Below are 27,663 nucleotides of genomic sequence, written 5' to 3'. Positions count from 1 at the left end.
TGCAATCCTCATCAAAATCCCAACACAATTTTTCACAGACTTTGAAAGAACAATAATCAACTTCATATAGACAAACAAAAAAACCAGGACAGCCAAAACATTCCTGTACTATAAAGGAACTTCTGGAAGCATCACCATCACTAACATCAAGCACTATTACAGAATACAGTAATGAAAACAGCTTGGTACTGGCATAAAAACAGAGAGGTTGACCAATGGAATCGAATTGAAGACTCAGATATTAATCTACACACCTATGAACACTTGATTTTTGATGAAAAAGCTAATCCTACAAATTCTATATGTCCATTGACCTAGCATATCTTGTAGCCATGACAAATTGTAGCTCACAGGTTCTGTGACTTGGTTGCTGTTTACATTTCTTTTCTGGTTCCTGGCAGAGCCCTTCTTAGACTAAAGATACTAGAATATAGGAGTGAAGGCTACATTTAGGCAAAATCTTGACTTTTACACAGTCAGTGAATTATGTAGATATTGTCTTTTGGGGGCATTGCTTTCAATTTGAAGACAACAATCAACAGTCTTGGAAACAATCTGTATTATCTGGGGTTTATATAGAACCCACTCATCAACCCATTCAGTTCGAGTGGTTTCTAGAAGATTCATGTGATATCAAGAAATAATCAGTTGGAATTCTATCTCCTTCATTAGTAGAAGAATCCACTAGGATCACCTTCATATATTTTTTAAAAAGCCTCTAAAGTGCTATGTTTCCCTACTCTCCTTCAAATTATACTTTATTCCATATGTCTTTTCCATAAACCTCTCTTCCCTGCCCCTCCCCAAGTGATCCTCCTGTTCTCGTCACCTACTCCTGTCCCAGTCCACCTACAAATTCTGCTCTACTTTCCCCTAACAGGGAGATCCATGTGTCACTCCTAGTCCCTTCCTGCTGTGGGAACTCCTTCAACCAATAGCCTTTGAGATGCTAGACCACTTTGGGTGTGGTCTTGGGTATTGTAAAAACAGATGCAGAAAGGTGTGCTCTCTGTCTTGGCTGCTGGATTTGGTACCTGTTCCCTGCTAATGCAGAGGACTGTTGATCTGTAGGTCTACCCCTAAATAAAGAACCCTTTATTATACTTCATTCTGAGCTAGTGTGGGGCTACTTTATTGTAATCCATTACATCTGGCTCCCAACGCGCGTGGAACAGAGTAGATGATGAACCACATGGGGGGAGCACGTAGCCTTGTCCACTTGGCTTGAAAACTTTCCAAAGCTGAGCTACATCTTTGTCATGAAGCTGCTAATATTTTGGCTGGCATGGCTACTTAGTGACTACTCATGGCCTGCCCTGCTGCAACTTGGTAACTTCCCATGTCCCACGCAACAGTACAGCATTCTGGTTTGTGATCACAGCACACAAACTCTTGGTTCCCTGATAGTCTGGCCACCAATAAATAAATAAATAAATAAATAAATAAATAAATAGCTCTTTCTGTGTACAGAATCAAATTAGTCGCTCTCAATTTGTTAAGCATGTTTTAGTATTTAAAACCACTGACAACATGGAACCAAGCACTGCCACCACAGAACTAAGCAGGACTGTTGCATCTGTTCACCATGCACTCCCACAACCACAACACCTGCTGGCCAATAAAGATCATTATATCTACAACAATGTATTAAAATCTCATAACAGAAGTAATTATATTTGATTGATAAATAAACAAATCAAGTTGAACATTTAAAAATGACAGAAAATATCACCACCCTGGAATTTTATAACCTTTTTGTTTATACCATGGATGGTATTCTGTAAGGCTTATGTTAATTTTCTAATACATCCATTTTTGTGATATTGGAACTTAATTTTGTTTTTTATGTTATATCTTAAAGATAGTTTGATAGTAGATTCAAGAATGAGCCACTTTTAGAAAGAATATAGTCTAATAATGAACAGCTAGCTGACAGGATTTATATAATTGAAAATCAAAAGTTAGCTGAAAAAATGAATACCATTGAAAAGGATAGCAACAATTTGACAAACAAAATTCAGTCAATGTCATTGGGTGCAGAGACATTATCTGGAAGAATTCACATTGTTGAAATTTACACTCAAAACCTGTTAAAGGTTTGTAATAAGTTGGCAGGTATAGTTTTTCTTAGTTATGAAAAAAGATAAAGTAGATATAAATATTATAACTATAATTCTTGCTTGACACTTGTCTTGTTATATGTAATTTTACTGTGTTAAAGTTAAACACTTCCTTTTCATTTAAACACCAAAAAAGGGAGGTGATATGGGATTTCCCTCCATATGCTATGAGTACCATTGGTGAATAAAGACACTTCCCTGGCATCTTGATGGGGAAGAACTTAGATAGACTGGGAAAACTAAACTGAATGCTGAGAGAAAGGAGGAAGGGTAAGAGAGAAGCCAAGGATCTGCTGACAGAGACAGACATGCTGAAACTTTGCTGGCAGACCATGACATTGTGGTGGTACACAGATTAATGGAAATGGGTTAAATTAAGATATAAGCATTAGCAAAAAGAAGCTAGAACTAATAGACCAAGCAGTGATTTAAATAATATGATCCCAGTGTAATTATTTTGGGAATCTGGGAAGCTGGTAAATGAACAAGCAGTCCTCTTATAATAGGTGTAGAGAAATTATCTGAAAGAATTCATATTGTTGAAATTGACAAGCAAAATCTGTTAAAAGTTTATCATAAGTTAGCAGATAGAATATTTCCCCAGGAAGGCAATCTGCATGTCATCCAAATAATATCCAAGGATAAGAAGTTATTATTAAAGGGAATATTTCATATCTTGGAATCATAATCACAGAATGAGGACCAGAAGTTATTTGAGTTCATGAAATTATTAGAAATATTCACAGGTCTAGAGAGTCAAACTTTACAGAAGACAGCGCTAAACAGATTTGAACTGATTGAGGGAATTATTGGAACTGATATGTAGGGAGAAAAGCCACAAGGAAAGGATTTAATAGCACTAGTATTCGTCAGAGATGACTTATCAAGAGTTTTAGTTACTTATCCCATATTCACCTCTGACAAACCATCAAGTACTAAATACCACAAAGGATTCAAAGAATGTAAATTGAAATCTATAGGTATGAATAATCCAAGAGAAAGTAAGCAAGCAGCAGTATCTTATGGCTTGCATTCACCATTTGCTAGGAAGGTGGTAAAAACATGAGCTTCAAGCAATAAGGCTTCTTCATATGATTGGCTTCAATTTGTCTCAGTGGTCCTTGAAGACAAACCACAATTACTATGAAAATGCTACAAGTGAGAGGTGGCAAAAATATTAGAACAACAGGGAAGAGCAAAAGGATTTGAGTCTTCCAAGATCAAATTTTTAGCAAGAGCTGTTATGCTAGCCCACAGGATCAAGCTCTTTGTTATGAACACACTTTGTCTCTATGCTATACAGCAGTCTTAAATGCTTGGGACAGGATTCATGAACTAGGAAAATGAATTAAATCATATATTAGTGTTAAACAAGGCCACTATAACTTTAGTAACTTTTTGCGAAGATTAACTAAGGCTGTTATAGAAATAACAGACCCAGAAGCTAGATGAGTAGATATTGAATCTCTGGCTTTTGAAAATGCCAGCTTAAAATACAAAATGGTACTTGGGACATTAAAGGATAGATCAGCACCAATGGATAATGGATCTTTGTGTTTAGGGATTTTAGATGGTTATCATTTACTTAATGGTTAATATCTACATATATGTGAATATATACCATGTTTATCTTTCTGGCTCATTGTTACCTTACTCAGGATGACTTTTTTTCTAGTGACATGCATTTGTCAATCAATTTTATGATGTAATTATTTTAAAAGCAGAGTAATGCCCCATTGTATAAATGTGCCATATTTTCTCTATTCATTCTTTGATTGAAGGACATCTATGTTCTTTTAAAGTTCTGACTCTTATGAATGAGTAACAATAAATATGGTTGAGAAAGTGACTTGGTGGCACTATAAGGATCCTTTGGATCTATGTATGTTCAAGAGTGGTATAGCTAGATCTTAGGACAGATTATTACCTAATATTTTAAAGAATTGGCATATTGTTTTCCATAGATGCTGTACAAGTTGCACTCATACCAGCAATGGAAGAGTGTTCCCCTTGTTCCACATTCTCATCTGAATGAGCTATCACTCATGTTATTGTTCTTGTTCATTCTTAGACATGGAAGATAGACTCTCAAAATAGATTTGATATGCACTTCATTGATTGGTAAGGATGCTGAATCTTTAATTGTTTCTCAGCCATTTGAATTTCTTCTATTGAGGACTAGAGTAACTTAATGAACAATAAAAGAACTCCTGAATGTCTCCTCATTCTTGATTTCAAGTTGTATTACAGAGCTGTCATAACAAAAAACAAATTGTATTAGCATAAAGACAGATATGTTGATCAATTGAATCAATGACCCACACAAAAATTCAAACACCTATGGACAGCTGATTATTTTGAGTTTGTTTGTTTGTTTGTTTTTATAAAGAAGTCAGAAATTCACACTGTATGAAAAGATAGCATCCTCAACAAATGTTGCTGGTCAAAATGTCTGTCTGTGTCTAGAATAATGCAAATAGATCTATATTTATAACCCTTCACAAAACCGAAGTCTAAATGAATCAAAAACCTCAACATAAAACCAGACTCACCGAACCTGATAGAGAAGAAAGTGTGGAACGGCCTTGAACACATTGGCACATGAGAAAATATTCAGAAGAGAATACCAACAACATAGCCACTACTACAAAACTAAATAAATGGAACCCCATAATATCCAAATCCTTCTATAAGTCAAAGGACACTATGATTAAGATAAAGCACCAACTTACAGAATTGCAAAATGACTTTTATCAACTCTATAACTAATAAAGAACTAATATTTAAAATATGCAAAAACTCATGAAACTAGAAACTAAAAAAGCTAATCCAATAAAATGTGTCACATATGTGAATCCCATGTTATTATGTTTATGCATTCTGCCATTATATTCTTTCACAGATCTTTGTCTTATACAGTAAATGTATAGAAAAAGAAAACATTGGAAAGGTGACTGTATAAATTCTGTTTTAACCACTGGCAGTATTGGAAGATTTATGCCACTATCAATTATATTAGATGCCTAAATATCTACTCTAGGATTATTTGTTGTATGGAAGCCAGTTGTACTAACATACCAATGCTTTTAATTTTGGTCTATATTCCTCAAATTGATGAATTTCAATCAAGTTCTCCTTATCTTTAGACTTTAGATAAATGACATTTTATGTTTTTAAGGCATGTAAGTATAAAGAAATAATATTATTATACATTATTCTCTGCTTATTGTGATCAACAATGCATTCAAATCCCATAATAATATTTACACAGAACTTACCATCCAGTCTACAGACTTGTTGAAAATATCAAAATTTAATTAGTCACACAATATATGTATTGATTTAATAATATATATCAAATATTACAGTTGAAGAATGAAAAAATGTTCAAAAGAAGCTTAATATTTCCTGTGCATTCTGGTACTAGGGCTACATATTCCCATCCTTTTAAGAATTTAAATTGGTTACAGAGAATTACAATTATCTTTTGAGTTAATTATGAATTCATACCATTATTTCTCCTATACTTTCTTTTGTTCAGGATATCTAATTCCACCCAATAGAAACTTCATCGAGGAAAGACCCTAAGCTTTGGTGACAGGAGATAAGACTGACTTTAAATTATGTTTTTAAGTCCTTCAAGAAGTAAGAAGCTTTGCTCTATACTTCACAAATAATTGTGAATCTTTATGATTCTGATAAATTTACACAAACAAAAGAAAACAAATCTGTCTACAAAATTATCTAACTACAATGTGAAAAAGAAACCTCACCTGTGCATCATGACAAGGCAGTACCACTGGGAGATTGCTTCTTTTTTAGTTAGTTTTTTTCTAATATGTGCATTAGTTTCAACCTGTTCAAAGAGGTCACCACGACCTTATGACTGATAACAAAATGGAGTGTCTCAAACCCTCCAAGAGTTCCAGAGATTGTCCAGTGAGAAAGGATTGCACACTTGCATACTGTTCTGAAAACAGCCAATCACAGTCTCAAGGCTGTATTAACACTTGCTGATATTTATTTTATACTTTAAACATGAGGTTAGTTTTGTTTAAAGCTATAAACATCTCCACTTCTAGTTTTCAAAATTAATTGAAAAATAAACATGACCAAAATGTTATTCTTCAGATTAGTTTTTAATTTTCAATTTTTTGCCAATAAAATGAAATCCCATAAAAATGTTTGTAGCTCATAGAGTAATTGACAGTCCTATAGGCAAACAGAAAATTAGAAATTTCAGAACTATCTTCAATTTTTACTGAAACTAACAGTTGGTTACACATTTAAGCTAAAAACTCTAACAGATAAGTGCTTTGATAACACTAATGAAACAAGCAGTGAAACTAACAGCTACGGAAGACTCCTCTGTAATCTAAGTAACTATAGGAAACTTGGTATTTGGACGGCTAGTGGGCAGTACTCAGGATTCTAAGAGATACTTAAAGAAGTAAAAGACCCTTTAAGCTGAGGTTAACAGAGCTGGTCTGTTATAATGGTTTGACTCTGCTATCACAGCGAGGTTGAGTTTCATTTATAGGGAAGAATTATGGCATGCAGAAGGAATGAAAAAGATGAAGATAGCATCAAAGAAGTAAAGGATGAGAAGATAAACTAGAATTTCTAGGGGAAAAATAATCCACATTTGAGTAAAAGTATCTCTAACGGTAAGAAGAACTTCATGATTTTGGAATGTGGAAGTGTTGCCATAATTGACCATAAGTATCTTGAACTAACTTTAGTTTCCTTGACAGCCATTTTGTTCTCTTGATATTCTCTGATATAAAATGCGCATTGGTATAAAGTAAGTCACCCAGGAACATATTGACTAAGAACACTAGCTCCTACTCACCAAAAGGTAAAAATATCATCAGGTAAACCCTAAAAATGCGAACAACTATTTCTCCACATTGGAACCCACCTTCACTTTGCTCCCACCAATGTTCTTTATACTGCTTATGAGTCTCTTTGGTTATATAACTATAAATACTTTATAGAATTATTTCTACATTGGAATATGGCATTTATACCAGCCTGAATACATTTTAATATGTCATAGTCATGCACATTTGCCTCAAGAATGAATAACCTTTTACTCTCCTTATGGGGAGAGCTGTGTTTGCATTGATAAAATCAACGGGAGACTTGGTGTTTCTCTTAGAATTTGCTTATGAACTTGAGTTTCACATTTGTGAAATAGGCTCTGGATCGTGTTACAATTAGAATGATTTGATTGCAAAAATGTTAAAAGGTATTTTATTGTTCTAAGGCTACCTGGAGATCATTGATTTGTAGACACATTGCACTTTATTTTGATTTCCAGAAATATAGTATTGCAAGTAACTAATGGCAAAATGTCAATAGATACAAGAAGTTAAGACAGTAGTAATATAATCACAAATGAAAGGATTCTCCTCCCACCTAAATTATGAGTTGGTAATTAACAGGCTACTAGCATAAAACATTTAACTGAGTTATCATGAGTTTGGATTACCTTGTAATTGCATGGGAGATCAATTACCATAAAAGAGGAAGATCATTCCTATTGTTTGTAACCTAATAAAATACAGTTACTTAGATTCATAGTGACTGGCAATAAATAGAAAATAGAGAATGGAAGAATTAAAACAGAATGAGAGTATCTAGCTACAACTAGCATTACTGCTTTGTTCTTCAAACATGCTAACACTGGAAAGTTTTGAACTCTAATATTGAAACACTGTAACTGAACTTCAGAAATGTCTCTTTCCTAGAAATTTTATAAAGTGCTGCAATAAAATTAAAGTAACTATTTCTTTTGGAAGAGTTACTCACACAGGATGCTACTTTGTAAGTTAGATTCCCTTTTCAACACTTTACAGAAATATTTTTGAATCACTGGAGGAAAACAATTCTGTACAATACTAAGCCATAACAAAAATTAATTATATTTTAAATCTACATAATGCACACTGTTTTTCTTTCAAGGAGTAAATATCATTTAATTTACTAAAAATAATAATATAAAGGTCACAGTATACCCTTTTTCTCTTCTTGGACACCTTTGTGCATTCATCTCATTGTTTGAGTGTTTACCTCATGCATGCAGTTATATAAATTCCTTGGCATTTAGCTGGATCTTTTTTCCCCTTGTGGTTTGAAGTTCTTTCTCTTTTTTAATTAGATTGACCTTTTGGTTCACTTGAATGCCCTCAGCCTGACAAAGAATAACTGCTCCCTTAAAAGCCTACAAGTAATGTACTCACAGTGAACACACTGACAGAACAATGATCATTTTGATGCTGTGTTTTGAGTAATGTATAATTGCTACTTTTCAGAGTCACTAGTAGAAAGTACGTGCCTCTTTCAACACCTTGGACATAAACCTTGTGTGGTGTGGTTTTCTATATTTTCTAAAGTAAACACTGTTTCAGGCTCCTTATAATTAATACACTTAAAGTGCAACTTAAGTATCCAGTAACAAAGTGAAGGCCAACATACTGTTTGATTTTAAAACACAATTTGTTACAGTGAAATAAAAATTTGTCTCATCCCTCATAGTGTTTTTTGACTGTATGTGCAGATAGATTTGAATATGCACATGTGACTTTGTATATACATATAGGTAAAACATATTTTGTGTTTGAAAAATCCCAGTTTTAAAGAATATGTATTACTGTATCTGTCTGTGGAGGTTTTATTTACACTACACAGTTATCCAATAAATTTTAGATCATGCAAAAATTTAGTATGTTTTATTTCCCACATGATTCACAATATATAGCTCATATAATTATAAAAGTAGATAATAATACCTTATTGATTTAGTAATATATATCAAATAATCAAATTACCTTCATTAACACATTAATTGTGTTAATGTATGACAACAGAATTGCCAAGAGGGGATGAGAGAATGACATAACAGGAGGTTCTAGAAGAGAAAAAAAATCTGACTCAGGGGGAAAAATAGATGCTAAAAGTGAAAGGGAAATGAAAACATCAAAGATAAACAAAGCTCAGAGTGCACTGTTCGCATCCCTTCCTTATGAAAAATTCTTAAGAAAATCCTTTGGGTTGAAGTTGAAAGAAAACAGTACTCTAACTCATATGAAGAAATGAGTAATACAGAGCTGCACTCCACAGACCAATGGAAAAATATTGTTTAACAGATTTATTTGCAATTTTTCTGCTTTCTATATGAATTAAGATAGAAATATGTAAAGTAGTAACGTAAGCCTAGGACAGTTGGAAACAATGTATTTTGAAATAACAATGCCATGGGTAGTATAAAGTAGTATAGAAATGAATACTTTTAATGCATTACTAGCTTTGTTTTAATTCAAGCAAAGTTGGTATAATTTAAAGTTACAGAATATAAAGTTACCGACTTTCTAGGGCAAGAAGAAGAATACAGCCATGTAAATAGGACTGGAGGCAAAATGGCAAACATGAATGACATAAGTTAAATGAAAAAAAGGCAGTAACAGCAGAGCCCGTGTATAAGAGGTGGATGATATAAGAAAGTAAGCAGAAAGGACTTTTAGTCCAGTGCTTGCCTTAAAAGGCTCTGGATTCAGTCCTGGCACAAACTGAAAAGAAAAAAAAATAAGTTTAAGAAGGGAAAGTTTTTTCTCCCTCTGTGATCTCATCAACTGTGGAAGGTTTAAACTCTCCACTTAAAATCAATTCCTATAAGAATGGAAAACAAAAGAGCAGGATGCAGTATCCCTGTTGGAGAGACTGACAAGTGAGATATTATATGAATAGACCACATTCTGGGCAGCAAAACCTACTGCTAAACGAATCACAGTTTAGTGATCCAAAGTGTATCACTAGGATCCTGCCTTCCTTGAGATACACACACCTTTTTCTCTAGAAAGGATGCCTAGATCTATCATAATACCTTTCCATATTTTGGGTTATGGTGATGAAATATATCCTGGAATCAGAGAAAGTGGGTAGATCTAGGCTGAACATATTTTTTTAAAATTAAAAAGTTAATGTACAATATATTGTGATCATGCTTTCTTCATCTCCGATCTAATCCCAGATCCTCTTTTGAAGATATTTTATGTACATCTGGAGAAAGACAATTCTCTTTCCTCATAGTGACCACTTAGGAAAATATTTCTTTTTACCAACTTATACTTATGTGTTGTTAAGCCTACATATATAATTAAAATAATGAGATATACAACTCACACTTGTGGTGAAGAACCAAGAATCATCTCTCAATCAAGAGTTTAGCAAAGCAGAAAAACACTCATATCCACCTCAGCAACCAACTACTCTTCTCTATGAACCCACTAAAAGGATCTTACACAGCAATTCATGCCTTACGAGCTCTATTATACTCTCAAAGTGCATCTATACTGCTTTGTTATTTCATGAGAAAGTTCATATTGACTGACCATTTGATAGAGTCTAGAATCACCTTGGAGACAAACCTCTGCACAAGAAGTCTGTGCTGTTTTTCCTGGGTTTGGTTTATTACAATAAGAAGGTATACCCTAAAAATGGGAGGCATGATGTCATTGGCTGGTGTTCTGGACTGTATCAAAGGCAAAAGAGCTGAGCTTCATCTGTCTCTGGTCCCAACTGTGCCACAGTGTGAATGACAAGCTCCATGACTTCCCTCCAAGCCTTCCGCACTTATAGATTTTCCCTAGAACTGCTATGCAGAAGTTAAATATCCCTCCTTTACGTTGTTCAAGTAGATGGTTGCAGCAAAGAGGAGACTGTTTACTCAGGTTTCTGCTGTTGTGATAAAAATCTATGACCAAATGAAACACAGTGAGAGGTTTTACCTTATAGTTTACAGTCTACAACAGAAAGCCAGTGTGGGAGGTAAAGGCAAGAATTTGAAGACTGGAACTGAGCAAGCACCATGGAGGAATGCTGCATCATGACTTGCTCCTTGTGGCTTGTTCAGCCTGCACGTGCCATCTGCCCAGCAGTGGCACTACCCCAGGCAATTAGGCTGCTCCTATTAATCATTAATCAAGAAATTATCTTACAGATATTTCTACAGGCAATCTGATGGAGACATTGTCCAACTTAAGTTCTCTTCCCAGGTAACTCTTGTATCAAGTTGACAAGACACCAGCCATGGCACTAAGTAAAACACTTTTGAATGTCATCCCTTGCTATTTTTTTCCAGTTGCTGCATGTGTCTCCAATTATTCAAACAAGATGACAAAATATTGGACTACAACCAGTTCAGACAACAACCACAGCCAACTTGGTTTGAGGAGCCAACTAAGAGATAAGCACCCGAGTGGGAATCCTTGTTTTCCACTCCTTTTGACTGTTTGCAACTCCTGTCATTAAAACTTCTGCCATCTGTCATAAATTATCAGGCACTGGATTGGCAATTTGGAGCTTGAAGTCTGTCATGGCAGGCTAACTGGGTCACAGACCTGAGAAACTGAGTTCTTTCTTGGAGTAGGAAAAATCTATGCCTCTGTTAGGTCAGTATTTGGAGGATCATCACATGTGTTTTTTATGTTCTTTGTTATGTATTGGCTTTTCACAGCTTCTTCAGACATCTCAGTGCTAAACTCAAGGGACTTGCATTCATCATCAACTAATACATTTCCTGGGTTCAATGACCCTTGGAGACTGTCTCTTACAAAACAAGCAGGCAAAACCCCTCTATATTAGAAAAGAATCTCTTCTGAACTAGAAGAAACTAAGGAAACCTCTAATGGAGTCTCCTTTCCATTTCCTAGTCAGACTCCAAGAAGAAAAACTATTGAATTATGGCACATTATTGATTTATTCAATTGGTCCTGTGATCTGCCAGGATCCATACCCCTCCAGTTCTACTGTTAGACAGCTCCTCTTTCCCTTCTCATTCTGTAAGCAACAATACACTTGCCAACGCCTCTTCCTATATCCTCAATAGAAGGTAATTAAAAGCTTCTGTCTACACCCACAGATTTCCCCTATAGGAGAGGACATGCATTGTTGTGTTTTTTTTATTTTGTTGTTGTTGTTTGTTTGTTTTTTCTGGTAAGATCAAGATGAGAGTTCTCAATTTTTCTTTTTTCCATTGCAATCCTCACGGACTCCACTTTTTCCATTTGCCAGACTCACTTCTCGTGTTCTTCTGAGAGTAGATTCATTTAAAAGTTTTGGTAACTGTAGTCTTTGAAGCTCAGCCTGGAAGAATTGGAGATTATCAACCTTCCTTGTCTTGATAGTAATCAATCCATTCTTAATTCTTTTTTTTTTTTACTTTTGGCTAATCTATTCTTAATAATATTTTCAAGCATAAGCTTTTCCAGAATCTAACAAGTCCAGTTACTAATGGTCTTTTTCCAACTGTTGCCACTAAGACCACCAAATAGGACGCTTACAGAACAACGACCAATAGGTCCCTTATTTACCCTGACCAGTGAGCCAAGGGACTTCATTGAAGATCCTCAGATGGGCCTTAGAAAGTGTAGCAACTTTGAGGAAGGGTAGGAAACACTATTTTTCTCCATATTCAGATCTACAACCCTAATAATCACACAGTCTGCAAACAATTGTACACATTCATTCTGCTCTCCTAACAAATTTTGGGAAAAAAGTCTTTGGGAGAAAAGTTAGAGCAAGAAAATAAAGTGAGTTATTTACCAAATACCTCTACTTATTTTGAGCTACACATATACCAATCCCCACAAAACAACTATCAACTTTGCCCTTCACCATTTATTTCTTTTTCATTTGTTTATTTATTAATTTAGTTTGTTGACAAATGCATGCTGGAACCAAAGGAACCAATCCACACCAGCTTGAAACAGAAGATCTAGATTTTCATTTATAAAACTAAAGTTTCAGAGAAGAAAATTATCCATACTACAGCAACTAAAACTTCCTCCTCCAGGACACATAACAAAGTCCCAAGAAGAGATAAGAGGTTTATGAGCAATCTTGGTTCCACCTGCTCTCCCTTGTTGTGCTTCCGCATACTCCACCTTGCAGTTTGCTTCTGAATACACTCTCTTAATTTTCTGCTACTTGTGTGCCCAAATTATTTGACTGAGTTACCAAGGACTGGGAAACAGCTTACCAGATAATAACTAAGTAACAACTAAGTTTAAGGCTGAAATTAAAACAAATACTTTTAAACTCAATGTGATGAGTGTAGAAATCATTATTATAAGAAATCGGTAGACTTTACCCATATTTGAAAACTGATCTTAAATAATGAGTTAAATCAAGGTATAAGAAAAATTAAATGAGATAAATGAAAATAAAACCAGTATGTATTAAAATTTATTCAATGAAGAGAAATGGTCAGACTTAATCCAGTCCCTATCAAAATTTTAGCGATTTATCTCACAGAAATTGAGAATTTGATCTCAAAATTCATGTGGAATTTGGAGTGTCAAATATATTTCCTATTGTGATTATCACATTCATACACAAATTGCAGATATAAACTTATACAATATAAGTTAACTTGTCTATTTCTCAGTAAGCTGAATAAAATCAATCTATTATATTTCTCAGTGTTTCAAAATGAAATTCTATATGACTCAGGATTGCCTAGAGTAACAGAACTTATTTAATGAATCTCTCCCTCCCTCTCTCTCTCTCTCTCTCTCTCTCTCTCTGTGTGTGTGTGTGTGTGTGTGTGTATACATATGTGTGTGTGTAAATATATATATACATATATATATATAATGGATTTATTATAATTAATTACACACTGTAGTCCAGCTAATGCAATAATGGCTGTCTATATGCAGAAAATCTATGAATCTAGCAGTTACTCAGTCCACAAAGCTGGTTGTCACAGTTGGTCTTCAGTATAACCTGGAATTCTCAAAATGTCGGCTCCAGTGCCTGTGAAAGAATGGACTTGCTAGAAAGATGAAAGCAAACAAGCAAAGAGTCAGAGCTTCCTCCTTCCATGTCCTTATATATACCTTCAGAAGAAGTCCTGGCCCAGGTTAGAGGTGGCTTTTCCCAGCTCAAATGCTCTGCTAAAGGGTATGGCTTCCAACATCAATATCTGGGTTAGTGACATGCCTTCATCCAATAGAAGTAGATATTCGCACTTCAAATTAAGCAAAATCCCTAACAGGTATGCCCTTTCATTTTGGGGGAGGATTTATTTTTTATATCTAATCAAGTTGACATCCAATAATAGCCATCACGACTCCTAACATGAGACACACTTATTTTACTACCAGAATGCTGCTTGTAACTGAACACCTCTGAGATCCTGAAAGCAACATGTCTCCCTAGTATTTTTGCTCATACAGATTCTGAAATGGTCACGGTAAAGGCCTTACTTCATTTGTAGTTGAAGATACTGTTATTTAAAATTTTAACCTTTTCAGTAATGTGTTCTATATGTTACACTACAATCAATAGCAGTCGTTTAAGCAAATAATTTTGTCATTTTATTTACTATCTGTGTCCCATCTATATTAGGTCTCAGGTCTCTTCTGGAAGATGTGTTAAACAAGGACTGAAATGATGAAAAGTTAGGAAAGAACCATAGAATACCATCAAAGGGGCATGGAAAGTGTCAGTAAATAGACATTTCCTTATAAACCCCTGAGTAAATGTTTCATGATTAACAAATTCTCAACTAGCAAGACTAACATTATCTCTTAAGAAGAGAGGAAGAGTTACTAGAAAAAATGCAATTTCAGTGTATTTTTGAAATTAGATCTAAAATATAATATAGGAATATTGATTAAATCATCCTTGTTAATGATTAAATAGTAGATGATTGCAATTGATCAGGAAAAAGATAAATATCAATTTTAAGTTCACTGGAATAATTTATTTGGTATAAAACTGGTGTGTTAAGATGGTCTTCATCATAATACTACTACTGTTAATTTAGAGTTATTTTATTCTATTTTAATATAAATAAAAATGCTGAATCTAAGCTAAGACTGCTATTGCATTCTTAGGTTTCTATACTGTTCCTAATGGTTATGGTTAGGGAAATTTTTGTTTGTTTGTTTCTCCGTGGTTTTTTTCTGCTTTATGGATTGTGTGTCCTTTACTGCTTCAAGACCCAGCAGTGTTGAAATGAGGTATAAATGGTAATGATGGTGATTAACTTCACTGTCTGGACACACTGAAGTTTTATTATCATGCTACAATGCTTTTCATAATATTCTGGGCTACAAGGAGCCCATGTTAATTGAACTTCATAACCAATTTCAACTAACTGCATTATCCGAGCAGTAGTTCATTTAAAAGTGAATGGGGGGATTAAAACCTTCATATCAGAATCATACAAGAAATTTATAACATTTTAAAATTGTCTCATAAGGAAGAAACACATATATTCCAGCTCCATATTCCTTTTCCTTTCGATGCATTTTTCTCACACAAATCCTTTCTCACCTATTTATGTTCCCATCAGTGTTTATCACATATCAAATCCTTAATCTATTTCTATCTCTTACCCATGACAAAGAAAACCTTATTTCTATGGTTTTGTTATTTAATGTTAACAGTGCCTACTGGGTGGGGATTTACTTTTTCTAAAACAGCAATCACCTTGTTCTTGTACCTTTGTAGTCCCCATCATAACTTAGTTTTTAGCTCTGTAGTCACCCCTACCTGATGAAAGTCCTATTTGAATTCATGCCATTACTCTCTCATACTTTGAAAGCACTAAAAAAATGACAAAATCAAATTGCACAAAGCATTTTGAGAAACGCTTGTGGCAGTAATACACACCATATGAAAATTTTTATTAATGTTTTTTTTAGCTTGGCTGAGAAATGGAGAAAGAAACTATTTAAAAGTTTAATTTTGCTTTCTCAGGTGTTTGTGTCACTTAACCTAGTTATCTCTAAACCATCTTATGAAAGAAAATTGAAACTAGTAACCTGAGTCATTTTTTCTTGTTGGAGGTTACTTGTAGGCACATAGTGTCCATCCAGTTGATGAGAGCATTGCTACAAAAGCAAATGTTGAAAACAGTTTCTCCTTGACATAGTGAAGATTTACATATATTGAAATAAAACCCCTTTACATTTGCTTCTTTTATTAAAAACACTTTATTTTTAAATTAAAATAAAAATAACTTGCAAATAAAAAATTATCACACATCAAAATTAGGCAGACTGATATCATTTGTTGGGTGACAAATCTTTCCTGGTATCTGCAACACAAGCATCTACTTACCTCCGATAGGGATCCCATCATACCACAGCATGGGTATTGCCAAAGCTCAACTTGGTGAACCAGTGAGCATTGTTGGGGTTGCTTTCAGGAATATGGGTGAACGGTTACTTACAGAAGAAAGGATCCAAAGACAACTACATCCATAGGATTCACTTTAGCATGGTGACTTCTCACAAAACCTGGGAAATCTGAAGAATGCTGAGCAGCCTGTAGGCAGCTCAGCACATTGGATAGTGTCCTTTCCAAGTGACTCTGGTTTAGTTGTCTTTCAGGAAGCTCTGCTGATTTTCCTTCTTCCAGGAAACTGGTGTCGTCTCAGCTTTGATTACTAACTCTGTCAAGTGGGGTTGGGGGGTGCTGTCTAGAAAATCTGGTTAGTTTCAAAGACTTTCTGCAGGTCTTTTGAGTTACTTCCTGCTTAAGGAGCATGCCTTCAAAATGGAATGCCTAATCTCTGAGGAAACTGTTATGCAACATTTTATAGAATTTCAGTGCAGTTTGATAACTCATTCTCAAGCTATGAAGCTTCAAATCAAAATTTTTAACATATTTATTTTATAGTTCCTTTATCAAGGGAACTAAAAACTAGTGAAAAGGAACCCATGCATCCTTGATAATATTTCAACAGCCACAGTGGCAGCTTAGAGCTGTCACAGGTACACACTAAACAACGAATAGCTTTGTATGTGAACATGAAATGACATCTGTGCTATTGTTGTGTGTGGAATGATGAACTTCTGATTTTCAGGCTCCAACTTTCTCATGTCCTCCCTCAGATTACACCTGTTGAGACTTTTGCCTGGGTTGTCAGGATGACCCATGTAAACAATGATGAGATTTTAGAAAGCAGATTATCGGCCTTTAAGGGATCAAAGGTTCAGGGTTGGAGATTTAGGCAGGACAGATTGGAAAGATGTTAGATACATGAGAATAGAAAGTAGAGCCTTATTTCCAGAAGAATCAGTAATTTTAGAAAATTTAATGTGAAGGTTGATGTCATAAATAATATATAAACAAAGACATTGCTTTTCATTTTTTCTTTCTTCATTTCGTTCTTCTGTATTTATTTATTTATTTATTCATATTCTAGGGTGGCCTCACTCACCAAGGATAAACATGAATTTCTGATCTTCTTTCCTCCCTCCAACTCTCCATTGCTAAGATACTGATGTGTGACACTGTGCCCTTTTGTACATTATTCTGGAGTTGAGCTCAGGTCTTTGTGCATTTTAGGCAAGCAGTCTACCAACTGAGCCACATCTCAAACCCCTAGGTAGTAAGCAATGATACTTGTGACCTGAGCATACATGACTTTGACTATGATCCTAAAACTCTTAGATATTTCCCTGGATTCTCACAAAACTAGAATATTGTATTTGTAGCCCTGAAAACATACACACAAGTAACACTGTACAGATGGAGCAGGTTGAATTTTGGAATACATATCTATATTGTTATATATATATATATATATATATATATATATATATATATATATATAACAATAAATGAAAATACAGGCTACGAACTTGAAAGAAAGCAAGAATGGTTATACGTGAGGGTTTGGAGCAAGGAAGGAAAAGGTGGAATTATGTAGTCATATATTGTAAACTCAAATATGTAAGAAAAACAGAAAACATATTTTCAGAACACCTTGTTGCCTAAAATTTGACCTTCTCAACTGCAATCCCATCAAATATCCATCCAGAACTACTTTATGTACCCCCTACACCCCCCTCATCTGTATGTGAAGAAGGATGCTTAAAAGAAATCCCACACTAGCCTAGAATTGAGAAATAGGTGTTTATTTATTTAGGAGTAAATAATTAAATCAAAATCCTCTACTGAAATGGAGATAAGAAGCAGAAATTTGCAATTGGAACAGAGGGTCTGGAAAAAGAGAACAGATGCATGCTCTAAGTTGGCATATACAGTATAAGAGGCAAAGCCCCAGTGGACGGGTAACCACTAGCTGTAAGACTTTCCACACCTCCCCCTTTTGTTTAAATAAGAAGTTCAAAGCCTAATACAAAATTATATACAATAAATCAAATATATTTAATCATTATTCTATCCTAACTAGTGTAAATCTTGTATAATAAATAACTTGGTCAAGTCATGAGAGGAAAGTAACTTCAACTGTCTAGTCTTTAACCCCATTGAAGATTCAAGAAGGGAAATAATATTACTTGAGTAAGAAGGAAGTGCAATCAAGCAACTTTCAAAAATGTGCAACAAATTACAGAGACAACTGGCTACCTGGGGAATCACTCAAAGTCTCATTTGCAATGTTGAAGTAACCAACTTTGGCTAAGGCCTAGAATAACTGACATACCATTTTTAGAGGTAGGAAATTTTTCAAACCATCTTATCCTGTCTTGGCAAGATTTGACAGTCCTGCTTATCCATTTTCAGATATCATGTATCTTGTCAGTGGTTAAGGCCTGGACATTTCTTTGCCCTAAGGCCAGTTTTGCCAAGAAGAAAACAAGCTCCAAGTAGGGTGTCTTTGGTACTCAACATAGATGAGTACTCTCAGGAATAGATGGATGTTGCCAGGAGCAATTGTATCTCACTTTCACAGAACCCTAAGTTATTTAAATGCCATATTCTACAGCTTGTTGAAGTGCTTGAAGATTACCTATCTATATAGAATATAACCTCTATGTATCTAAAGAACCTGATTAGTCTCTCTATAAGTATAACAAACAGAGATGACTATTGATCTATGATCCTTAATACCTATATAACTTAAAGACTAAGACTTTATATTAGAATATTGTACAATAAACAATTGTGCAACGAATGAGGACAATGACCACAAAATGTAAACAATGTAAAAGTATCTTGATCAGAGGTATAAATGTACTTTCTACAGCATGTGTGTGTGTGCGTTATTCATGCATCCTAAGAGACAATAGATTGTGTTTGAGTCCTTAGAGCTGTAGCTTACAAGAGAAGCAGATGCTCTTCAGTGCTGAGCATTCTCCCAAACCCTGAAGAAAAAACTTATTTTTCACTTAAGTGGTTTAGTAATACTTTGAGACATAACTTCAGAATCTTACAAAACCAGGCACTTGGCTACCTTGATTAAAGGCTTTCACTTGAAAAGCTGCACACTTAGATTAGGGTGTGTCATGTCCTTTCCCTGAAGGCATCTTTTTTCTTGTAATCACTTTGCCTAAAGCAATGCTAAAATCTGCTCTTAATGAATACCTACTCTGCTTCACAATCAAATATGCACATATTTCATCCAGCTGTTCATCTTTTGCTATTTCAAACATATTAGGAGAGGCAGACATTAATTTAAAAACCACCAAACAATAAAAAGTATAGTGTATAAGTTTATGTGAATAAACTCTATATTCTTCTCATACATAAACATGATGATTTTTCTCTCAATCCACATGATTTTACATATTATGATAACCTTCAGTTTTGCCCACTTTTTCTTCAAATCAGATAATTGGATTCTTCATGGTCAATAAAAGTTCATTTGTGTACACATATGTATATCTCTATATGTTCGTAGATCTATATATCTATGTATATGTGAACATAATTTTCTTCAACCACTCATATGAAGATGGACCTCTAAAATTAATTCTGTGATGTGTCTAATATGAATAATGCTAAAATACACTGAGATGTGATGGTATTTATGTTGTATGTTGACTTTCCTTTGGGTATGGTTGAATAGTGTAGTAGGTATATATTTAGTCTTTTATTGAAACTCAATTATGATTTCTAAGGTGCTTCCATTAGTATATATTTCCACTGTGTTCACAATGATTTCATTATTAGTGTATTGTCAGTTTTTGATGTATTGTGGATGACAACTACTATTTTGATTTCTTTTCAAATAGTATGATGTAAAATAAATACAGTGCAGAAGTAGAACTGAGGTAGTGACAAGCAAGAGTTAATTAAATGACAAATATTCTATTTGGTTATTTATCTAAATATGAATTGTTAATTTGTAGTAATTTAATTATTAAGGATGGGGTTTTGGTGGGTGAAAGAATCACTACTTGGTGTGTACCAACTGTGAAGTTGTCTACAGGAATTAGCAGAATGGCAGCCTCTGTATTGCCTACCATGATTGTGAGAAATAAAGTCACAATCACTAAACTAAACATTGCAGAGCTATGCTCTGAGAACTCTCCTAAAATTATTTTCTGCATACTAGCCACAAGTGGCATTCATCTCTCCATTTTACTAAAACCTAAAATATCAAGATGATATTTGGAAAATTCCCTATTTCTGTTAAGTCAATTAAGAGTTATAATGTTATCTATTACTATTGAATTTTAAAAGGCAGCTAACATGGCCTTTTCCATCTTGGTTTCTATTTCTTTATCTCTGAAATCAGGTTAAGCAATGTGAAGAGTTTCTAGATGCTTTTATCAGGGTTGAGAGGTTGTGGAACATAAGCTGATAACTAGAGGTAATATAAATTCAAATTAATGATTTCTCAAATGAAAATAGGAATTTATTCTAAAATATCCCAATAGATAAGAGGTTGAATTTATTCGACTAGTAAATAAATCTCTGATGGAAAATGTAATGTATTCTTCTGTAAAATACTCATTTAAAATAGAAGGAGGCAGCTTGTATAGCAGCACTAGTCTATGTTTAATTATGTTTGAATGTGACTGTCTGGAAAGATCGCAGACTATCACTGCAGGAAAGGTACTTTTCTATTTATTTTTTAAAAAAGGAAACAAACTATCTATTTTCATTTTACATACTAATTCAAGTTCCCAATCCTCCCTTTCTCCCATTCTCTCCACATACCCTCCTACCCAACTCCCATCCAATCCTCAGAGAGAGTAAGTTGCATTGCTTTGGGGAAAGTCCAAGGCCCTCCATACTATATCTAGGCTGAGCAAGGTACCCATCCAAAGAGATTAGGTTGCCAAAAAGGCAGTACAAGCAGTGGGGATAAATCCTGGTGCCACTGTCAGTGACCCCTCAGTCTTTCCCAGACATGCAACTGTCAACCAGTTGAGAGGGACTAGTTTGGTCCTATTTTATATATTTCCACAGACTGGGCAATTACCAGGATGCTGGGCAAAACAATGCAAAACCAAATATGCTCTGGAGTCAGTGTTAATACAGTGATATACAAAGAGCATTGTCCTTAAAGAGTCATTTCCAACCCCATATTTTATAATCTCTCAAAGGTGAAGAGACTTTTACAATTTGCTCTTACCCAATCTGATGAATTAAAAGTATAGAAGAATCCCAGTGAGATGTAACAGTGCTTAGAGTTAAAATTACATAGAGGACTGGAACGAATAGGTGTGATGTCTCTGTGAAATGCATTTGTGCAACCATCCAAGTGGGGAAATAGCTGTTTCATATCTTCTTATGAAAAGCATTAGTGTTGCCACTGCTATTTATAAAATTAGTAATTTAATCAGAAACTCTGTGAATGTGTATATATAAATTTAAATTTTATTTCTGAATGCATTCTGAATTCCTGTAAGTCATATATGTTTGTGGACTAAGCAGGTTAAAGCTCTCAGATATTAGCCAATGATGAAAAAGTCAACACAGTTTTAGAAAGGAATCAGCAGTGAAAAGGCTTTTAAGAATGACTTTACTCCAAAGTATTTGAAGTGTTAAAACCCTCTACATACTTCCTCAAAGACAAGAACAAGAATTTATAACATGGATAACTAAGTATTGCTCTTAAAATGATGTCTGAATATTTGAGTGCTTTTAAATATTTAAAAGGTTTAAGGAAGAACCAATATTTAAAAGATTAATATCAATGCATCATTAAGAAAGGGCACAACAAAGGAAATAAAATGCTAATAAAATTTTAAGTATTAACAATGAAATCCAAGCTCTTTAAAATGATCAAATGATCTTCGTTTACATCATGAGAGCCTGTTAAAATAATTATGGTGAGACTGTATATTTTTAAAGTTTATGTTATTTTTATGTTTTACTATAGGCTCCATTGAGCTACTTTCTTTAAGAATATTTCTTTGTTTAGCATATATACAAAAGCCCATACTACAAAACTTTAATTGGAAAAAAAAACTTTAATTGGCTATTCTCTATCCTAGTCATTTTATATACACCAGAACCATCACAAGAATGTGTATAGTAACTGTCCTTAAAGTGCATTTTTCCAAGTGTACACAGTATTTTAAATAGCAAGTCCTGCTAGGGACTTATGTCAAGGAGCAAAAATTGTAAAGCAATAACTTTTCATGACTCTTGCTATACATAGTATCTTCTCTTTATCAACTTTTACCTTCTGTTTTAAGCTACTTTACATCTTTTTATGTCATGAATAACCTTTCAAATGATTTTCATTGTCTTAAAGCAGAATCAGCATCAAGTCAATTGTGCAACCTGAATGAGCACAATTTCAGTAGTACATTGAGTTAAGAAAGATCAGGATGGCTCTAATTTTACTTGAAACTTCTTTTTCAGATGGCTGCTTATAAAAGTTGCATCTACTGGAAATGATACTGCACTATCATTTCTACACTCATCATGATGAGCACTAGTCCCCGGTATGACACCATGACTCACCTGACAACTATTGACAAGAAAGGCACTTCAGAAAAAGGAGGTGCCCTAGTTCTTACCTACACTGTATAACAGAAATCAGTGTTTGGAACACAACAATATGCCAATTGTTTGAGGAAACATAAGAGAAAAGTATTTATGAAAATCCCTTTCTCTGGATCCTTGAGTCTTTGTGTTAAGTTCCTGCACAGAAAGTATCCATGGTGCTGAGAAAGGGGTGTTAACATTTTATTTAGTCAGTATGAGTGTTGGCAGAGAGGACTTAAGTCACCAAGTAAAGGCACCTTAACTAGGAAAATGCAGTCTTATCTTGCTCTCTGATGATGAAGTTTATAGCCTTTAGTACAAGAACTTCATGGATTTAGAGATTAATTCAAAATTCAGGTTACAGAATTACAGCTAGGATAACCTGTGCAGGTTTACAGAATCATTATTAATAAAATGTCATTATACCTCAAATTTTATTTTAGTAAGGGCGTTATAAAATTACTATAAGTGTTAGAAGGAATGGTAGCTCACTTGCCTGCGAACATGAATTAGATATAGAAAAGACATATAAATTATGATGTTTTAAGGATGTAGGACAGAGTTGGATACAGTATACTTTCACTGACAGCACAAACACCAATTTTTAGCATTGACTTGGACTTGTAAGCATATATGTGTGTGAAGGATCCTGAGACATATAATCTGGTTTCTTCAATAAGCAAATGAAGCAATTTTATGGCCATGAAAGATAATCACCAAATTCTTACCAATTGATACAGTATCACAGTAAAGTTCATTTCAGTATAAAAATGACTAATGACACCACCATGATAAATCATTCCAGTTAACTAGCTCTTAGATAAATGATTTTTCTCCTCAGCTATAGTATTTTTATCAATTCAAAATATGACATTTAATATATTAAACCAGTTCTGCAATCCCACAATTTTACACTTGGGCATCTATATAACTTTATTGTTGATGTAAGGAAAGGGACAGTGATATATATTCATACGCAAAGAAAATATAACTTATCTAATATGTAAGCAAAACCAAGTTTCAGTTTGTTTTCTGTCTCCAGAAATGTCCTCTGTAATTACATATAAGATCCCCATAGTAAACTTGTCACATCCTCTCATATTAAGGCTTGACGAGACAACCCAGTATGAGGAAAAGACCCTAAAAAGCAGGCAAAACAGTCATACAGACCCTGCCCCCACTGTTAGGTGTCCCATAAGATTATTAACAGTGCAAACATAACATATATGTCAACTATAATATATATGTAGAGGACATAGAAAAAAAACATGCATTGAAAAAACAGTTTCTGTGAGACCCTATTAGCCCTAGTTAATTGATTGTGTGGGGCATGGTGTCTTGATTTCCAGGCTCCAATAATGCTTCAATGAACTCTTCTGAAGGATTCCCAAAAAGTTGCCTAATGTTTGACTGTTGGTCTCTCATCTCCTCCCATCAGTTATTGGAAGCCTTGCTAATGATGATTAAGATAAGTTCAACTCTGTGAGTATAGCAGAGTATCATTAGGAATCATTTTCTGTTATCTACTCCCCTTGTGTGTGTTTGTTTTTTCATTCTAGAGCTTTCAGGTATGCTGTTAATTTGCCAGATCTCTCCAGTTTCTGAATGAAGGCCCCTAGTTGTAGTAAGAGAAGGCTTGTTCCTTTCCCGGCCACCCAGATTCCAGAAAGAACCCTACAGGCTGTATTAATTAGAGCACTGCTTGACCAATTATTCTAGCATATTCTATCAAGCTCCTAAATATTATATTAACCCATTTCTATTATTTTATAACCAGAGTCATAAGGAGCCTCTGCAGTGCCCATCTTTCTCTTGAAGTAGGTTGGTGCTAACAGGAGCAGAAGTGTCTCACTGTCATGAAAATTCTTAAGCTCTTAAAACATTTTAAATGCCATATTCTGTAGTCTTTGAATGATTTGAAGAATATCTATCTAACTAAAATAAGTCTTTGAATAATTTGAAGAATATCTATCTAACTAAAATATATCTCTATATATTTAGAAAACATAGTTAACATGACTACAAGCTTGACTATTACAGATGATTATCTATTAGACTATGTTTCTTAGTTATACATTACATTTAAATGAGCTGCACAAATACAATACCTTAATTAAGAGCAGAAATACACATATAACATAATTGACCTTAAATTTGTATCAATAAATCAAGACCCATACCAATGAAAATCTCTATAGCACTATCACCCTTTAAATATAAACAAACATTTACTGACAATACTTGGGAATATGGGTATAGTTCCTCCAAACTGCTTCTTACATTTTGTTGTGTGGAGTATTTTGGGAGGTGTTCATGGTAACCTTTTGGTAGGTCTTGGTGCATCAAACAACATTAATCTGGAAGGATTCCACATGGTCATCTTCTGTGGAAATAAAAGAATAACCTTCTTCCAAAATATGTTGTTCCAAAGCAACATATTTTGAAATCAAGATACCTTTAAAGTGTATATGTTGGTTTAGTGTAGCAGTCCCCACAATCAAACATCTCTCTGCAGTAAAAAAACTCAAAGAAAACACAATAATGTACATAATCCAGATTGTTTGTTTTTTTCCATCTCTATGTGACTTATTTTTCTTACTCTTTAATCTATGATTATCTGTACCCTGTCACTTTAAAGACTTTTTAAAAATTTTTTAGAAAACAATTTGTCTTTTTATAACTACTTTTCTCTCCTTAGCCTATGTGTATCAATCCAACACTATTACCCATTAAGAGTCCTTTTCCTTCAGAATTTGTCTTTATTTTTTATCTGTAATTATCTTTTGACCAGGAGCATTTTTTCCTTCTTAGCACCATTTTTGTGGTGTCCATAAGTTTGGGTATGCTGTGCATTTATTTTCATGGAATTCTAGTAAGTCTTTAATTTCTCTCTTATTTCTTCCTTGACAGAGTAGTCATTCAGTACAGAGTAATTAATTTTCCATAAGTTTGTAAGCTTTCTGTTTTTTCTGTTGTTACTGAAATTCAGTTTTATTTCATGGTGGTCTGATTTGATGTGGGGGATTATTTCAATTTTCTTATAGCTGTTGAGGCTTGCTTTGTAATAGTTTGGGATGATGTTCTGTGAGATACTGAGGTGCTGAGAAGAAAATGCATTCTTTTGTGTTTGGATTGAATATTCTGTAAATATCTGTTTAGTTCTTTTGTTTCATATCATTTGTTAACTCCACTGTTTCTCTGTGTAGTTTTTGTTTTTGTTTTGTTATTGTTTTTTTTTTGATGATGTGTTTCCATGGTTTCACCATCAATGTGTTAGGGTTTAAGTATAACTTAATCTTTTTTTTTTAGTGTTTTCTTTATAAATGTGGGTGACCATGTGTTGTAGATATAGATGTTAAAATTAAAAAATCATCTTGGTTGATTTTTCCCTTGATGAATCTAAGTATCCTTCTCTGTACCTCTTTATCAATTTTAATTTGAAGTCATTTTGTTAGATATTAGACTTGTTATACCAGCTTAGTTCTTCTTTTTTTCATTTACTTGGTAAATCCTTTTTCAACCTTTACTCTGACACACTCTATTCTTAATATTGATGTCTGTTTCTTGTATGCAGCAGAAAGATGGTTCTTTTTCCCATATATTCTGTTAGTCTGTGTCCTTTTTTTTAAGAAAACTTAGACTATTGATATTGAGAGATATCAAGGATCAATGATTGTTAATTTCAGGTATTATGCTTATGGTGGTTGTGGTGGTAGAGTGTGTGTGTGTGTGTGTGTGTGTGTGTGTGTGTGTGCATTTGCATTTCCCTTCTTATAGCTTTGCTGGTGTGAGATTATTTATTGCTTATATTTTTGTGGGGATAGTTAACCTCCTTCGGTTGTTGTTTTAATTTTAGTACCTTTTTAGGCTTGGACTTGTTAAATATTGCTTAAATTTGACTTTATTATGGAATATCTTACTTTCACCATCTATCCTGATTGAAAGTTTTGCTGGTTATAGTATTCTGGGCTCTTATCTGTGTTCTCTTACAGTCTACAGCACATCTGTCCAGGTCCTTCTTCCTTTCAGAGTCTCCACTGAGAAGTTGGTTGTAACTCTAACAGCTCTGACTTTATATGTTACTTGGTCAATTTAATTTGCAGCTTTTAACATTCTTTGTTTTGTGTTTTTAGTGTTGTTAATTTTGTGTGTCAAGGGGATTTTCTATTCTAGTCCAATGTATTTGGTGTTCTTTAAGTTTCTTGTACTTTTATTGGCATGTATTTCTTTAGGTTAAGAAATTTTTCTTTTATGACTTTTTTTTAATATTTTCTGAAAGTTTGAGCAGGAGTTCTCTTTTTTCTATTCCATGTTATTCTTAAGTTTGTTCTTTCCATGGTGTGCCAGATTTCTTGAATAATTTGTGTCAGGATTTTTATTGACATAACATTTTATTTGGTCCATGTATCTGTTTCTTGTACAGCATCTTCAATTACTGAGATTCTTTCTTTATGTTTTGTATTCTCTTGGTGATACTTGCATCTGTAGTTTCCAGAATTACCTCAGTTGTGCTCTTGATTGTTTCTATTTCCTTTTTCTGCTCTGCAGTAGTTTTATTTTTTTATAGAGCTGTTAGTTATTTCTCTATTTTTAGAAGATTTTATTCATTTCATCTAATTGTTTGTCTTTCTTGGATCACTTCTACAGACTTGTTCATTTCTTTTTAAGTACCTTGATCATCTTTATAAAGGTGGTTTTATTGTCATTTTCTTGTGCTCCAGTTATTCTGGAGTATTTAAGACTTAGTGTCATATGATGGTTGACCTCTGGGGGTGACATATTGCCCTGGCTCTTGTTGAGTGTGTTCTTCCATTGGCATTTAAGCATC

The sequence above is a fragment of the Myodes glareolus genome, chromosome 11 (genome assembly GCF_982192425.1).
Source record: "Myodes glareolus chromosome 11, mMyoGla1.1, whole genome shotgun sequence".
Classification (NCBI taxonomy): Eukaryota; Metazoa; Chordata; class Mammalia; order Rodentia; family Cricetidae; genus Myodes; species Myodes glareolus.
Note: the sequence above shows the minus strand (reverse complement) of the source record.